At 36.9% G+C, this 17,428-nt stretch overlaps 2 long non-coding RNA genes across 5 annotated transcripts in view; one reads left to right on the top strand and one right to left on the bottom strand.

The window, feature by feature from the left end:
* LOC116216932 overlaps window positions 1–12,176 on the bottom strand; it is a 67,542-nt gene extending 55,366 nt beyond the window's left edge. For all 4 annotated transcript variants that reach the window (XR_004160650.1, XR_004160652.1, XR_004160649.1 and 1 more), the window contains exons 1-2: window positions 12,103–12,176; window positions 9,662–9,737 (exon numbers count right to left, since the gene is read on the bottom strand). This is a non-coding gene — a long non-coding RNA (uncharacterized LOC116216932). The remainder of the gene's footprint in view (window positions 1–9,661; window positions 9,738–12,102) is intronic.
* A 905-nt stretch (window positions 12,177–13,081) lies between these two features.
* On the top strand, window positions 13,082–15,038 carry LOC109369054. The gene is made up of 2 exons (XR_004160683.1): window positions 13,082–13,173; window positions 13,913–15,038. It is a non-coding gene; the product is annotated as an uncharacterized LOC109369054 (long non-coding RNA).
* Window positions 15,039–17,428: the final 2,390 nt, after the last annotated feature.

Raw genomic sequence — 17,428 nt, 5'->3', positions numbered from 1 at the left:
AAAAAAAAAAAACTCTTGCAGCATTCAGAACACAAACCAAATGACACCAAACTTGTGAGTACAAATATATTGCTCCATCCCTCCGAATCCAATGATAGCATTATGCTTGCTGCATGCTATTCAAAATTTGCTTTGTCAATGCGTTATTACTTTACTCAAGTGCATTCTATCATAGCCCTTACTGTAGTAACTTATATGCATCAAATACACTGTTTGTTATTTTCAAAAACCTTATTAGATAAGAGGATAGCCATTACTAACTAATGAGAGGTAAAAATAGATCAGGCACAAAAACATCAGCTAATCTTGATTGCAGGAAAAAAAATTTCTAACTCTCACACCTTAGCATAGTTAGTGGACTACTATGTCACCAAAAAGTCTAAAGTTTAGTTTACCTAACACTATCCAAATGTAAGAGTAAACCACAGTACTTATTTTGAGAAATTAATGAGATAATAGTGAAAAGTGAGTAGCAAAACACCATAGCTTATATCTTTTGTCATCCACACAGTACTTCCAAGAATCTCAGTAGTGCATGAACAGATCTACCCACGGATGCACTTGGTCTAGCAATGCACCATTCAATTTGCAAACTTGCTCTCTGCTCTTGGATCTTGTTGTTCTTGTTTTCTTCTCATCTTCTTCTGTTCTGCAGTCATGGCCAGTCAGATATGAAAATGGTCAAAACAGAATAAGTCTGCTTTCATATACGATCTTTAAAATTCCTGACTCTTCTTTGATACTCAGGATTTCATCTATACTTGAGCTCCTTTCAGAGGACAGGCCAAGAAAGACTCCAATGGTGAAACTCCACTGACCTTTCCTTCACATTTGATATTATTGGAAAATAATTTGCTGTTATAGCTTCCCTGCCTTTGCAGTTCTATGGTATATCACAACAGTTACTGGTATAGAAAAGAAAAAAAAACAACATGTACAGAAATTCAAAAGCAATGTAAGCAGAAAGGAATAAAAATGTTTCATAAATATTACAACTGTGGGATAGCAAAAATGTTTGTTTTACCTTATGAAAGATCTCTAAAAATCCAAACTGTCAACCTTGATGTTTTGGAAAAAATCTTTAAATTTGGTTCATTTTATGAACATATATTAGAAGATAACAAAATTGAAGTGGTCTTAAATATATTAATATGATACTTATGGATGGAAAAAGGTCACCGTGTTTAATTTCATAGCTCATCATATCTGTAGTGATTGAGTTTGCAGCACTCTGGGTTCAAAAACAGGAAAGCAATTTTATGCATTTCCTATTCTAAAAGGAAGGGATCGTGGTTTGATTTAGGTTCTTATCATCTGATAGCCTTAACTTCATCGCTATGTAAGAAGATGGAGGAAGTGATTTATTGTTGACTGTCATTCTTTCTGGAGATGAATAATCTTCTTCCACAGTATTAAAGTGGCTTTCAGGCAAATCAATCAACCATAGATCATGTCATAAGACTGTCTTTTGATGTTAATAAAGCATTCTGTAATAAGGAGTTTTCATATGTTGTATTTATAGACAGAAAAACTGTGATGTCCTGCTTAAAAAGCAACCATCTTGCTTATGATATCGTTTTAAACTTATGTTTAACACATGTACATACATTGCTCTGTCTTAATTCTGCAATATATGTGTTCAAGAGAGCAACAGTTTGCTAAAATGCATTCTTAAAAGTGATAAAGTTAGGATGGCAATAGGCAATTGAATTTGCAGACTATATGGGTAATGGACATGTAAATTAATTACAGCATTTCACTTTTAAAATTACTGAACTGTAAGAGCGTCTTCTAGGTTAGAAGGAAAAGAGGGCAGTTAATTTGGAACATCATATATAGTTAAGTCTTGCTTTAAAACTGCTTCTTCAAATGTATATATCATAATATGACAGCATAATGAAATGTCAGAACTGAAGAACACACAACACTGTCATTTTTCCTACACCACCTACTCTGACTTTGGCACAAGCAAAGGGTAATTTTCAGGTCAGGTATTCACAGAAGTGGGCAATTTAAATTATCTATGAATACTTTCAAGTCACTGATAATTCATTACCTCCATATCTCCAATAATAAGGAAAAATGACATTTACTGCAGAATTTAAATATTTAGAGGAGTGTCTGAATAATGACTTAGGGTCATCAAATTTAGTTTGTAATTGAACTAGAGAGTAAAGAAGTACCTAAAAGGACGCTGGGAAATAGGAAAGGAATTCACTTTCTACACGTAAAATTCTGACTGAAATTATGTTCATGTACGTATCAAATGTTTAGTTCTGCCAGCTGATCTTTTGTTGATCTCAATGCTTTGGGCATGACATTTTGTTATCGTTTCTTGAATAAAGGTTGGCAACAAAAGACGAGCTGTAAGTATTGAAACAAACGATTCATCAGAACTTCCTAGGCAGCTGTCATGATCGTCTCTGTTAAATATTTGCACTACTATGGATATTGGGCAGGAGCTTATATATCAGGACAAAGGCATAGACATTTTCCTTACTGGAACAGAGATGTTTCTTTATAAGGTATGAACAATCCAGAGCTAGAATGACTGACACAGCAGAGACAGGTAAGAAGCAGTTTAAGAAGTGATTATATTAGGGAGATCCCAGTAGTAGTAAAAAAACAAAAACAAAAAACAAAAAACAACAACAGACCTTCGAACCTCATATGGTAAAAAAATCAGATATCCAATGGATTAAGAAAAATATTTGCTAGAACAGTGAAGTGGGCTAACAAATAGATCTGTGTAGCTGTGAGTTTGGTACTCATAAGGAAGCAATTCCAGTTTCATTGTTGATAGTTCAAAGATTAAGATAATGAAGTGAAAATAATAGGAAGAGATGACTGACTGCTTAACAAGTTGATTGGTTTAGAATGATTCTGCATTCTCATTATTAAATTTAACCTGCTGTCCTACCATTAATATGGACAGAGGGGAAAACCGTCAGACTGTAATTTGCTTGAATCCTTAATGATTGCTAAGTAAGAACAATGATTTTGAGATAGTAAAGAGAAATTTTTAACTGCATGGAAAACAATAACTTGTGAACAAAATAGAACAGCAGCTTCTGCACTACTTTTTAATTAGCTAAACCAAATGAACATAGTGAAAATACAACACTGCCCTATTTCTAAGTGTTTTTCTTAGAACTGGTGGTGCAAGGCTACCAGTCAGCACAATCAGGTCTCCAAACAGACTGTAATTTTACCTTGAGGTTTAATGCACTGTTTTGTCTTCTCCGCAAAATAATGACCAAAAAATTATCTATGATGAAAATAATGTTTGCTTATTTCTTATTAATCCTTCATTCTTTGTTATTTTGTTTTTCCATTTTCATTCTAGAGATTGTAGTTGGATAGGATTTAGTGGTCTCCTATACATGAACTTGGGTTGGAAAAAGTCAGTTAGATTAGTTACCTGCTTATACCGCTGAGTTATTTGCTATCCTGATGGCACTGAATTAGATTGCTAAAGTACAACCTTTACAATCTGTCACTTTTCCAGATCTTTTAAGTGCTGTTGATATCATCCTAGAAATTTCAATCACTAGAGTTGGAATAGCTTTGGAAATTATTGATGTCTATAATAAGGTAATATGTCACAGCAACAATGTCATTTTTGTATGGATTCCAGCCTGTGTAGATATTAAAGGAAATGAAATGGGAGATAAAGCAGTCAAAAAAGCTTTGCGAAATAATTCAGAAGTCATTGAGAACAGAGAATTTGGTCAGTCAACAAACAAAAAAAAGCAAAACCAAACAACAAATTCTGGCAGCTGAAGGTTAAAGAAGGGTAAGTTAATTTCCAAAGAAGAATACTGCACTTTTGCACCATGTTATTAAAAACCACAGAAAAAGAATAAAACTCATACTCAAGAACCAGAGGTACTTCCTCCTGCATACTGTAAGGCTGACTAACTGTACTGGCATGCTAGAATGTTAGCATGTGAGGCCCTTTCATATTCCCTTCCTATGATTAACGTCCTTATTCAAGACTGCTTCACTGTCAGCTTATCACAACATTCAGCAGTTTACATGGTTTTGTACACAATTTAAGAAACTCAATATTTGCAGAAGGCACACTCTCGTTTGAATGATATTAAGCGCAAATACAGAAGAATCAAGAACAATGAAAAAAATCACATAGCTCCTTATAGATCACAATTACTAGAGCTAAATCTATTTGGTCATACTTCTATATTTTTTTCAACTAAAATAAAATACTAATGACATAGTTTCCAATACCTGCTTTCTTTAAATTGTTATTGAATTTTATTTTGAGTTACTGAAAATGCAGTAAATAGAGGAGGTGTGACCAAGACACTGTCAACACAATGTGATTCAGGTAAAAAATATACACTTTTTTTTTTTTTAACATGAGAGCTATTATTTCTAGTGGGAATTCATTTGGTATCCCAGTTCAAAATGTAATGGAGATAACAACAGCCCTGGGGTGCAAGCACAGGAGCCCCTCGAGGCAGCTGTGCCACAAAGCAAAGCATCACCTGAAAACTAAAGGTTATTAAATCTCATCTAAAAACTACCTGATATATGAAGATGGGCAAGAAAAAAAACAAAACATTATCAAAAGTGCAAAGGATTGAAACGTGTGGAATTTTGTTTACATTTAATCTAGCTAGTTATAAACTGATAGGAAATAAGTTAGGAGAAAATAACTCAAATGGAACCAGCTAATCATTAACAAAAACAGAGCTACAACATGTTACCTACTGAAAATTATTCAGTTTTGTTTGCTGTACTAAATACCTCTAATACATATGTGCAAACATCTGTGTAATAATTAATAACCCACATGTAAGAATTTTAAGTAATGGATAAAACAATGCAAAGTAAGACAAACCCAATTACCCTCCTTGTCTTTCAAAATCTCTATTTTTGGTTCAGCTGTAGAAAAACATTCATCTGCATCTCACAACAGATTTCCTAAAGAAGGGCTGTGGCAGGAAAAAAAAAAAGGCCACCATAGTAGCTGCTCAAATCAAAACTACATCAGGTTTCTGTGGGATAACACTATTTTTAAGCATTTTTTGCACACTATGGCCAAGTATTACAATTCCTTAACTATCTAAACAGCTGGTTAAGAAAATTAAAAAAAGATAGGAAACAATATACAAACACTATACAAACAGTATACTAATGACACAAAATTCTACAATATGCTTCCATAAGCCAGTATGTATCTACCTCTAGTTACAACTTACATTAAATTAGTATGACCTACAGAAGATTGTATTTTTATGTACAATATCTGCTTGGGAAGTAGTGCTTTCTTTTTTGTTATGTTGGCCCACAACATCAAAGGTGGGTGCTGGTGGTGTGGCAGTAGAAGCTGAATCTTCGTGACAGTATTCCATGACATTTTGTTGCTGTGCAACAGATGGCAGCAGAGGGGCATGTTAAGAAATGGCATCTGACATTGAAGAGTGTATGTCTCCCAGTTTTATCAGTATTCATATCAATATCATGTAGCAAGCTGTTAAGTGCTGGAACATAGTTTTAGGGAGATGTACCTTCCTGGGTCAGCCCTTAGCAGTCTCAACTATTAGCACTTCCTGGCCCTGGCAGCATCAGTCATTCTTCACAGAATCGTAGGGGTTGGAAGGGGCCTCCAAAGATCAGAGTCCAACCCCCCTGCTAAAGTGGGTTCCCTACACCAGGTTGCACAAGTAGGTGTCCAGGTGGGTCTTGAATATCTCCAGAGAAGGAGACTCCACAACCTCCCTAGGCAGCCTGTTCCAGCACTCCGTCACCCTCACCATAAAGAAATTCTTGTGCACATTTCTGCAGAACTTCCTATGCTTCCTATTCTTACATTAAATTCTGGTTCCCCAAGAAGATGACACACTGAGGAGACTACAATTCCCAGAGGTCTCCAGTACTCTCCATATAATTTCTGATTCTAGGTAATAGAGGTAGAATAGCACAGCTGTAAGGGAAAAGGCTCTCTTTCATTTCTGGATGCACAGCAGGCAACACAGTCAGAACTCCTCTCCACGTTTGTTTGATTATTTACCCATAACTCCTTTTCATATGGGGGTGTCTTACATTCTATTATCATTTGTAGTAAATTAGTTATCTTTCCTTATCTTGATTGCATCCACTGTATATCTTCCCCCCCCCCCCCCCATCACTTGTGGTAGAATCAACTAAACCACAACAGTATGAAACTGAAGAAGTGTGCCGCTGAATTCCTCCATGTGAAAAAAATGACCCCCACTGACATTCATCAATGCTAGCTGAACACTTTTGAGACCAAAAGTGAAAGTAGTGCAGTGAGCTGGTGGTGCATTTCAGCAGTAGCAACAGCAATATGAAAGACAAACCACATTCTAGATGGCCATGCACAGCTGTCACACCCAAAACATAGAGCATCTCAATCAGTTCATCTACATGAATTGGTGGCTTATGACCAGAAAACCACGTACAGAACAGAATATTGGCTTCAACAGGTTGAAAACAATGATGTCAACATTGGAATACTGCAAAGTTGCACTAGGTGCGTCCCATGAATGCTCACACAGGAACAGATCTGTACTAGAGTGGCAAGTAGGCTCTTGATCATCACTGGCAAAAACGCATAGCTAATAGCAGTGACTATGTTGAAAAAACAGTGCTGCAGCTGAGAATTTGCTCTATCAAATAGCCCTATTGTGCTTTTTGTATCTGTTGCAGTTTCCAAGGAAATAAATAGAAGGCATTACTTTTAGAGCAACCTAAAGATACCATATACTGCATAAGTCATACACGCTGCACACCAAATAGTTGAGAGTCCTTTTGGATAAATGTAGTTGTCTTGCATACTATGAGGTTTGCAGGAACGCAATAGTACTGGATGGTCTATTACATGCAGACTCAACTTGCACAGATTGGGTCAGTGGTATTTTTCACTACAATATGTGCACTGCAATACTTAATTATAGAAAACAAACTGTATGGGCATTCATACACTTCCTTCCTTTTCTCTTACATTACCTTTTTAAAAGCTATACTCTTCATGAGCTTTACTCCCATCCTTATGTATAAAGGTTAGAAGCAGGATATTAAGCTCAGATACAGGCAGCAGGGGAACACCGTAGTAACAGCCAAGAAAAAAAGATTGAATATCGATATCTAAAGATACACTCCCAAATCAATCCTCCTGCACTTAATCAAAATCAATACGCATAGTCACACACAGGCAGCTAAATTTATGTGCAATCTAGATTTTCAGAAGTAACTATTGATGTAATTTTCAAAGCCTTGCATTTCGTATGCTCACCATGAGATATCTTAATTGGGCTTGCTTTCATGGAAATGATACTCTGAAATGCGGAGCACCTGTCATAAAAGGCTACTGTCCATTCTGGTTTGGTTGGCCTGTGACAGGAGCACCACACCCCTCTCTGGAAGGAACCTCCTACAGCATCCAGCCTTTAACACAACCTCTCCTGTGAGGATAGGCTGAGGGGCTGGGCTTGTTTACCCTGGAGGAGAGAAGGCACTGGGGCAGGGGGAAAAAAATCAGATAGTGGCCTTGCAATACCTAATGGGGCCTGCAAGACAGCTGGGGAGGGACTTTGGGCATGTAGTGGCAGGTAAAAGGGTAATGGCTTTAAACTAAAAGAGGGTGGATTTAGATTAAATAAATAGAAAAAAAGATCTATTAACAAAAGTAAAAAATGACTCGTAACTGTTGGATGTGCTGAGTATGGCATACTGAAAATCACTGTGTTAGAAAGTGGTATGTGTATTTTAACAAGAGTTCAACCATAAGGAATTTAACGAAAATCCCTGCAGCAGAAAAAAAATCTTCAAAATGTTTTATCGCCCTCTAGCGGCACAGTGCGAGATGGACACAAACAGAAGTCGCTGAGTTTTTATATGTATTTCTTTAAGGTTTTTTAAGAACTTAAATTGCTATTTTTCGTCTTCCTGAATTATTTAGGTTATGAAATACAATATAAGGAGAAACCCACAGTGATTTTGCTTTTTTTACAGCTACTCGTGTAAAACGTTTCTTACCATAAATGCAAGCCTAAAAGAACTAGATTGAAATAACACCATTGTTCAGTGTTGATGAAGGTATTCTGTATTGTACTTTAATACTAACCAACGAAGCAAGTCCAAAGTTTTAAAACTCATTTTATACTTAAGTGGACACAATCTTTGCATTCTGCTTAAAGAGCAACACCAAGTTCAGTCAAGCTCATATTCTATTAGTTCTAGAAAATCCAATTATTTTAAAACTCATGCAAATTTCAGAGCTTAGAAAATAAAAATATTAACACTTGTCAAATATTGGAAAAGTATATGGGAATCAGAACCTAATCGTATGTCTGCAAATCAAAACCATGATCTTGAGATATATAAAAAAAAAAAAGGGTGATTTTAAATAAGTAGTTGGATAGATAGGAGCCTCAAAAAAAACTTTTGATCTACCATGAAAGACTGAAAACACTGGACTATACTGATGTAAATTAACTGAACCAGTCCACATGACATCAAAGCATTTCCATCTGCACTAACATTGTATTCTCATGCCAATTCTCAGTCAGAAAGTTCCAGGGAAAGGTCTTACTAAATCATTAATAATTGAAATGCTGGCTGACTTTAGCAAATACTTTCTGTAAATCACTGATATCACACTATTTTTAGCTGAACTTTCCCAACTTTAAACATGGCTACTACAGCAATTAAAATCCAACCATAACAACTCTCCATGAGATCTAGGTTACTGCTAGGTAGGCGTTCAGAAATCTAATTTGCAATAGACTGCTTTGGGTCTTTTCTCAAAAATCAGATTTAAATGTCTAATAAGATAGAAGTAAAAAAAAAAAACAAAAACAATATAGCATGCCTCTAACTACATCCTCAAACACAGCAAATCTTCACTAGAATAGTGGGAAAAACAGCAGCATGGAGCTCAGAATACACAATATGCTATGCTGCACAAACACCTGCTGGAAAACCACCTAAAGACACCTGAAGAGCCAGGTCAAATGTCTGGAAAAAAAAACCCACAGATAATGTCACTGAAGTTTTCCCACAGTAATAAATAATACAGAGTGAATGTTTTCAGTGGTGCTTGTGCAGTTTAGTATAAGGCTCAAGAAAAGGTCTGGCTGGAATGGAGCTGCCTTGGTGCTACTGGTGTTCAGAAACATGTATGACATGGATATTAAAGATAATCTTGGCTAAAACCTGTTTGCCCTGCAGAGTTTATTGTCATTCAGCTGTGAGAAAACATCTATATAATTTTCAACCCAGGCTGTGAAATGGCCAAGAAAACAAGCCTGCACTTCTCTGGGAAAAAACCATGCTTCCTTTCCATTCAATGCTCCAATGCCCCTGCTTCAGGGGATATTCCACTATCACTCTCCTTCTGTTGAGACATATGACTATAAACCTGCTCTTCTCACAAGCAGATAAATGTTTCCTCTCAATCACAGTAAACTGTCTGTCAGCTGCTCATTTGCTCAAAGTACTTCATTGTATATTTTGTATTTAACTGTATTTTTGCATGAAATTTTCTTGCCTTAGCAAAATTAAAAAATGCCACAAAACAAAACACAGCTCTTAAAAAAAACAAAACAAAACAACCCACACCATGGAAATCGCAGAGCTAATCTATCTGTATTGAGAAGTTATCAGGACTTACCTGCCAATAGTCAATGCTCCTTCTCAGTTCTTCTGAGCCTGAAGTCATCCTATAAAGCTTCCTGGACTTCACCACCCTGAAACACAAAGGATGAGTTCTCACTTTGCTGTGCTCTACCCCTCCCTCAGCACCTCCAGCACTTCCAGAGCTGGGTCCACCCCCTGCAGTCACTCAGTTACATTGCATGCACCTGTGGTCCCCTGGGTTGGCCCTGCCTTCCCACCAGGTGCTCAGTCACTGCTTCAAGCAGTGATTTAGCATTCCTGCTACAGAGGAGTAATTGTTTATTTCTCAAGTTACATCTGTTATTGTAAACTAATATCACCCAAAATATTGAAATCCAAAAAAGGTGCTGTATGCTTTCAAAAACTTCTTTTGAAGCTTCAGCTATTGAAAAAAAACCAGCCACTGACAGAAAAGAGACCTTGGTAATCATCTGATCTCCAAAGTATGATCTTTGGATCATCTTGATCATTTGTAATCTTATTCTTATTGTGGTCTATGCAGCAGATACAACTTAGATTCTGTACTAACAACATTTTTGCCACATTTTTCTACTCAATCGATTTGTCCTTGTGGAAATGACAACTATTTTAACAGGCTAACACAGATGTGTTTAAGGAAAACTAAAATGCCATTATTTCCAATTACAACAGCAGAAGATAAACATCAGCTCATTACAAATTACTTCAAGCTCAAGTCTAAACTTACTTTCTAAATCTAAATGCCAATATTATACTTAGGCTTATTGATTTAGACATAGAAAACTATTACCCTTTTTGGGTTAGAGTTTGCTTTTGTTCTCAAAGTAATGGTTACTCAAGAAAGGATAACAGTAGTGGTTTTGAATAGTATAAATTTGCCTTAAGCATCCACCTTCATTAGTACAGACAAAGTCTCTTTTTTTTTTCTTTCCAATTTTTATGACACTCTGTGTATGACATTTCAACACATGCCAGGCCATTTTGGTATCTTATATAACACTTAAGCATGTAATTAGACAAATTCTGAAATTACAACTTCCACACAAGCTAACATATGTTTGAAGATAAAGGACCAACACTTCAGTAGGGCCCTCTCTGGATTCAGTTAGACAAGTCTTTGACAAACTCATAAAGTGCAGATTTCTTAGTTCTTTACCATTCCTTGTGTAAATACTTAGTTTGTAAATACTCTAAAAAGTCATTTTTCCTGTTTGTTTCCCCCTCCTCAGTCCTACCTTAATTTTGGTGCTACTGTAACATACCCATCAAGGCAAAACTTGATACTAAAAAGCAATCTTACCAAAACAACGCAGTGGATAGAAGGAAGAGAGAATAAACTTGAGAATACTAAAAATGAACAAAAATCTGCTAAGGCTGATACTCATCAGCAAGACATTTTGCTGGAGCTGTCTGTACCCAAGGTGACTTCAGCTGCTCTCTAGTGCTCCTGAGCATTCACAGGTGCAGTGTTCAGCCTGCCCTCAGCTGCCTGGCACACTTCAGCACAGCTGGTGGGACTGCAAATAACTAACACCCTTCAGTGCTGCTAGTGGGATTGCAAATAACACCCTTCAGCACTACTAGAGGAGAGGCCTGAGGAGACTTCAGCAGAGCCATGTAGTGCAGAGGGTGGAGGTACTGAGCTCTGGCAGTGGTACAGCTACATGGCTCTGTGAGGCAAGGCCAGGCTGCCCAGTACCACATGCAGCACAAGCAGCAGTGCTGGCTCAGGAAAGACATGCTTGAGGAAGGGAGTAAGGAGAGAAGCAGGAGGAACAGCACTGGGAACAGCTAGGCCAGAGAAGGAGGAGGAGTAGGCACCATGCAGGGGTTCCCTCACGGCCCATGGAAAGCAGGCAGCATCTCCTGACAGAAGATTGAGAGCCCACACTAGGAGCAGGGAAATGCATGATAAGGAAGAGTGGGTGGAAGGGAGAGAGAGCAGGCTGTTTTTGACCGTCTTCCTCACCGTTCAACTCTATCTTAACAGGCAATAAATGAATTTTTGCCTGTGACATTAACTGGTAACTAAGCGATCACTCCGTCTTTATCTCTAGCCATGAGCTGCTTCTTACTTTCTCCCCAGATGTGAGCACAGCCAGGTGAGTGCCTAGCTGCCATCAAGGTCACCAGCCCTCAGCTCACCAGCCCACTTACAATAGGGGGAGCAATGGGGTGAAAGAAAGCACTCCATACGAGGCTGCTGCTGTTCTACTCTGCTCGTTATTCCTGCAAACAGCCTATTGAAGAATGATAAAAAATCCTTTTTCATCCTCACAGCTCTTGTTACGACAGGCTGGAGGAAACGTTACACCAGGTAGATCTCTATCAGTACCTATTATACTGTGGCAATTGGACAGATCAATACAACGGGAAAGGTGTTACTACATAGATGCGATGACAGAAGAACCAGTATGATAGACAGGTGCTATAAAGGAAGGGAAGAAGATTGCTCACCTGTATCAAAAGATTCTAGAGAAAGCTTCACAAAGGTAGAACCTCCAAAAAGAGATCATACCCTACTGGGAGTGAGCTCTTAAATGAGGTCTAAGGGGAATAGAGCCAGGCTCTACCCCTTCTGATCAAACAACTGAATTGCCTTCACCTGTGCTCTCAGGGCTGACCGGGTCCTTTCCCCAGGTGCTCAATCAGTGGTTTAGGCTGGGACTCAGCAGTTCCCATACACATATCTACTTAAGTGCCTTTGTCTTTGTTCACCTTTTTGCTAGAAACACTGATTGATGAGAAAAGAAATGTGCATTTGAAGAAAGTAACATTACAGGTATTTTAGCAGTATTTCCCCCCAAAAGGGCAGCACTACCCAGCACAAGTGAGCAGGGCTGAGGAATCTCCTGTACGTGCTGCCTTCCTGAATGTCTTGGGACAACATTTTAATCACTGTCAACTAGTTTTTCTGATCAGCTCCACAGATGTATCACAGCAGACTTAATAGAATAGCACTCAGCTTCTGCTCTGCAAGTAATTGCTCATTCCTTCTGCTGTGTTCCTGCCCTTCTAGGGAACTCAGGTACAAACAATATTACATACCCAGTTACATATACTTCAAACAGCTGGAACTGAATACATAGATGGAGCTCAAACAAAGGGAGATTGGCACTTTCCTTCTAGGAGTTCTGAAGCAAAGCAGGTTTTGTTTCCTAAATATTACGGTACTTTGGATTTCCTTTCCAATCAGGAAGAAAATTACAGTCTACAAGTGGTAATTAGTGTTTTCCTTGGGTATCTATTTTGATTTATACTTGAAGTCTAGGTTTAGAACTGACTTCAAAGCATTACTCCTGATTGAAATCATAATCAAATGAACAGCAAGCAGTAAAAAGCACTGTGATTTGATTCCTGTTACATATTTATGGTATAAAATAAAATGAGTAATCTAAGAGTCAAGCTTTTCCTAAATTGCAAAATGATACCTTGAAACATATGGTCTACATTAACAAGCTGATTACTCACCATACTATTGTGCATTGGGTTTCCAGGCTATGATGCAGAATCCTCTTTTGCTGTAAGGTAAGACATCTGGAAATAGCAAAATCTTGACCTTGGTGATCAAAACAGCTGAGATATTGGTACGTGCTGATAAGTATATTGGTAACTGACTTGAACCTTCTTTTGACCTTTAGTTTAAGAGGAAAAATGGAATGGATACACGTAGAGGTGATGGCTTTCACCCAGCAGAAACCTGCTGGGGTTGAGAGTGGAGAAAGAGTGCGTGTGTGTGGGGGGGGAGTTCTGCATGTTCATGAACTCCGGCAGGTTATTTAGGTTACACAATAATAGCTAGATGAAAGAGTCTTTCAAACTTCTTAAAACAGCTTCTGTGGTGTGCTCCGAAATGAATGTATTTTTCTTTGCAATATTCTTCTTTGCAATATGAATAGCTAACAAGCTGGTTGGAATTTTGATGCTTTAGAGTCACTATTTTAATATAAACAGAATGGGAAAACATGTAACAGCATAAAACAATTGTAGTGCTGTCAGAAAGCATACAGAACACTTTTACAGAGTTTATTTAAAGTTCTTGGCTTTGTACATCCTAACTGGACTGGAGAAGCTATTAGTGATAGGAATAAAGAATAAGGGGCAATCTTACAATATTGTATGTGGTATCTGATAAAAGAAAAAATTCATCACAAAATCTTTCAATGAGTTGAGTTTTAGACCTCAGTTGTCTAGAATGGGGAGAAAAATGATTCTGTTCATCATAGTTGTGTAAAGTGATTGCACATTTTCCTGATGTTTGGATCAGCTTTCTTACAGATCCAGAAAAACAAAAATGATGGTGGGAAGAATGACTATCAACAGTGACAAGCTCTCTCACTTTCTGCATACTTCAGACAATCTGCAAAAGAATGATAATCAAAGGATTACAGAAATCAGATACAGAAATCTTTCAAGACCTTTCAACCAGAACGGATCTAATAAAGAGACTTGATCCTGTTTATAAGCAGGACTCTCTCATTTTCTTTTGCACTGGTAATAAACAAACCTATAGCCAATTGACTGTACTTATAGGAGCTGTGGGAACTGTCTGCTCACATGGACAAGGATGAATATATTAATTGCTTAGAAATAGGCCTCACTGGTGACATTGCACACACCCAGCTGTTGTATGAGTCAGCAGAATAGAATGAACTGGTGTTAATGGATAGAGCAGAGCCTGAAAACCCTGATATGAAGAGGCCTCTAGCTTTGTGACCTGAGACAACTGCTTCTCTGAATGGCCTTCCAGGCTCTGAAGAATGTGTTCACTGTTGAGTTTTCTCAGTGGTGGAGGAGGATATAAATATACATATATCTGATACACTTTACATCAAATCTCCGAAGAAGAGAATGACAGTTGGGGAGTGGCCATTTGCTGAGAAAGTGACAGTCATTTGACAAGTAAATTCTATGAAGTCACAACTGCAGACACAGAGGTACAGCCAGACACTGACTGTCTTGAATACACACAGCTCCATATAATCCATCAGAGAGCAGCAAATTAATAAGGTAATGGACTATCATGTTAAATGGAAGGTGATCAGAGGACCTGTTTAGAGGAAGAGAAGTCTTTACAGAAAGAGAATATATGATTGTCCTTACGAACTCTGTGAACTTAGCCACAACAGGATGTGATTCTTTTTAAGACTACAGCACCTTTATTATTGGCCCTAAATGCATGAGAAACTGTAGTCAGGTCTTGATTTGCTTAGCTAAAAAAAAATCTTTCCATTTAAATACTTGTCATACACAATATGAAATTGCTACATTATTCATTCAGAATTCCACAATCCCCTTTTTAAGTCAGAGTCATTCCTCAAAGCTAACAGTTTCCTTTTCAGGGAGTTGCACTCACATTCTTAGTGAGTAGTGGGAAACTACAAACAATTAAAGTTGTCAACAGAAATCCATACATTATTGAAACATTATTTATCTACCTATATGTTTTCATTAAAATTTTTCATTTCAGTGGTTTTATATAAACTTATTATGAATTCTAATCAAAGTCACCCAAAACTGAACTTAAGTATTTAAAATCCCAAGAGAGTATCCATTTTCATATTTAAGAAACACTTCTCTTGTTCATTTAAAAAACAATATTGATAGATATTAAAATTTAATGCATTTATCTTCTAGATGTCTTTGAAAGAGTTATAGACAATCTAACTCAAAAAGGAATTATGCTCTAAACAAAGTCAAGGACATTCGTTCACTCAGGTGAATTATTTTTAATCTTTGAATTCTGCTTCTAACAAAATTTCTTTTTGAGGACCACCAAAAAAGCATAAGAATTTAAAAGAGAGATGTTATCTTTCTTGTTCTTTTCTTCAAATACAGTAATAATACCGTATTTTATTTATCATAAATACACCATTAGAAAAATAAAATAAGCTTTTTTGTGCATGTGTCTTCATAAAGCTGATTGCTAACACGAATGCTTATTTGCATCACTATGAAAATACTCCAATTTCAAACAGAATCACCCCCACAACCTTCTCAATAAATTACAAAATGATCCAGCAGAGGGACCCCTTCAGTTAAAAATTAAAAATAACCCTTGACTCAAATCCCACAGCTTATATTTAGGCACACAATTGCACTCTGTGCCTAAATTAGTAGAGTCACAAGAAGCGTAGGAATATTTATGAGACAGAGAAGCTTACAACATAATTATGAAGTCTTTGTGTTCACATATGTCCAATAAAAAGATATGTAAAGTTACTATGTAGTAAACTATGTAGTATATTATTGTCAAGAACTACATTAAATTACAGATTATTCTGGCTGAGAGGTACCATCCTCTCCAAGTTGCTAAATTATGTCAGTATTACAGGTAAGAAACTCAGAAGACAAGTTGTATGTTACCAGCTGATGATAAAATGGAAAGCAGCGCGATGGCAGTGAAGAAATAAACATCAAAAATGCCTCTGAATTACTTACACCGTTGTCTGTCTTAAAATTAAACAGGACATCCATCAGAATTTTACCATATGAAAACCATCTCCTCAAACTGAAGTAGCACAGGAGAAATGTCTGAATGCAGAGAGCATCCTACAGTGTTGCAATTGAAGCTGCTGAGTGCTAGCAGCAAAATTCAGAAAGTACAGTTCTGAAGCAAAAACTTCCTAGATGTATCTTTAATTTAAGAGGAAATCTTATTAGCGAATGTCTCTTTTGCAGCAGTTGCCATGGCAGCCCCCTCACTCAGGCTGTTGTATAAGCTATTAATTTTTCACATTACTGGAACTCAGTGTTGTAACTTTTTGCTTTATATTCTTTAATTCTGTAAGATCCCCTAATATTATTTGTCTATTCATGAGTGATAAAACCTTTGTAATCAGTGCTTATTCACACTGCAATATGACAAAACCCCGTGCTTCAAGTACATTCATTCTAAAAAGAAATTGTAACCTATGAAATTCTGCTAATGCAAATCCAGAACATGCTTGTTGTACTGTTTGTTTCTCAGTGCCCCACAACTTCTAAGATTTATTACACATGAAATGGTACTTCACAACATAGGCCATAACACCTACACAATTACATAAAGACTAAAAATTAAATTGATTTCCACCCAGTATGAATTTAACCAGCTTGTATTTCTTTGACATGTATTAGATACACAAAATGGTTGTGGGGAAAGGCATTTTGTTTTATATTCACACAGTTTCAGAAATTAGGTTATTTACACACAAAAAAGCAGTCTGGATTCAGCTAAACCCTTAACTTTAAGCATACGGGTCTTTCATTTATAGACAAAAATCACAGTATAGTAACTTACTGTGATTAGACTGGAAATGGACTGCAGATTTATCTTTAATCCTATTTATTAATGGTGATACAGAGAGACCTGTTTTTGTGAATGTGATATTAATAACAGTAAGAGAGAAGGGAGCTGCTTTCCTGAACAGAACTGTGTAACACTTACTCAGTGCCTTTTGCTTGAAAATTCCTCATTTTCATCAGGCTACTTGAAGCTTCCTTCCTTGCCTTACTGTCAGTTCTCCCTCATTTATCTATGTTATCTTAATTACTCAAGTTCTCTCAGTCTTTACACTTGCACAGCCTTACTATGAATAGATGTTATCATTAAGTGAATGTATTTTACAATTTTGGTGAACATATAAAAATACACTTAGAGTTAAATAAAAAGAAATCATTTGGAGAAATAATTTTTAATTAAGAATGCCAAGATGATGGACAAGTTTATAAATGTATTAGAACAGTGACACAGGAAATAACAGAAAACATTTTGCAGAGAATTATTTTATGGCAGGACAGT

Source organism: Meleagris gallopavo, chromosome 9 (assembly GCF_000146605.3).
Source record: "Meleagris gallopavo isolate NT-WF06-2002-E0010 breed Aviagen turkey brand Nicholas breeding stock chromosome 9, Turkey_5.1, whole genome shotgun sequence".
Taxonomy (NCBI): domain Eukaryota; kingdom Metazoa; phylum Chordata; class Aves; order Galliformes; family Phasianidae; genus Meleagris; species Meleagris gallopavo.
Note: the sequence above shows the minus strand (reverse complement) of the source record. Positions and strands in the feature narration are given on the sequence as shown.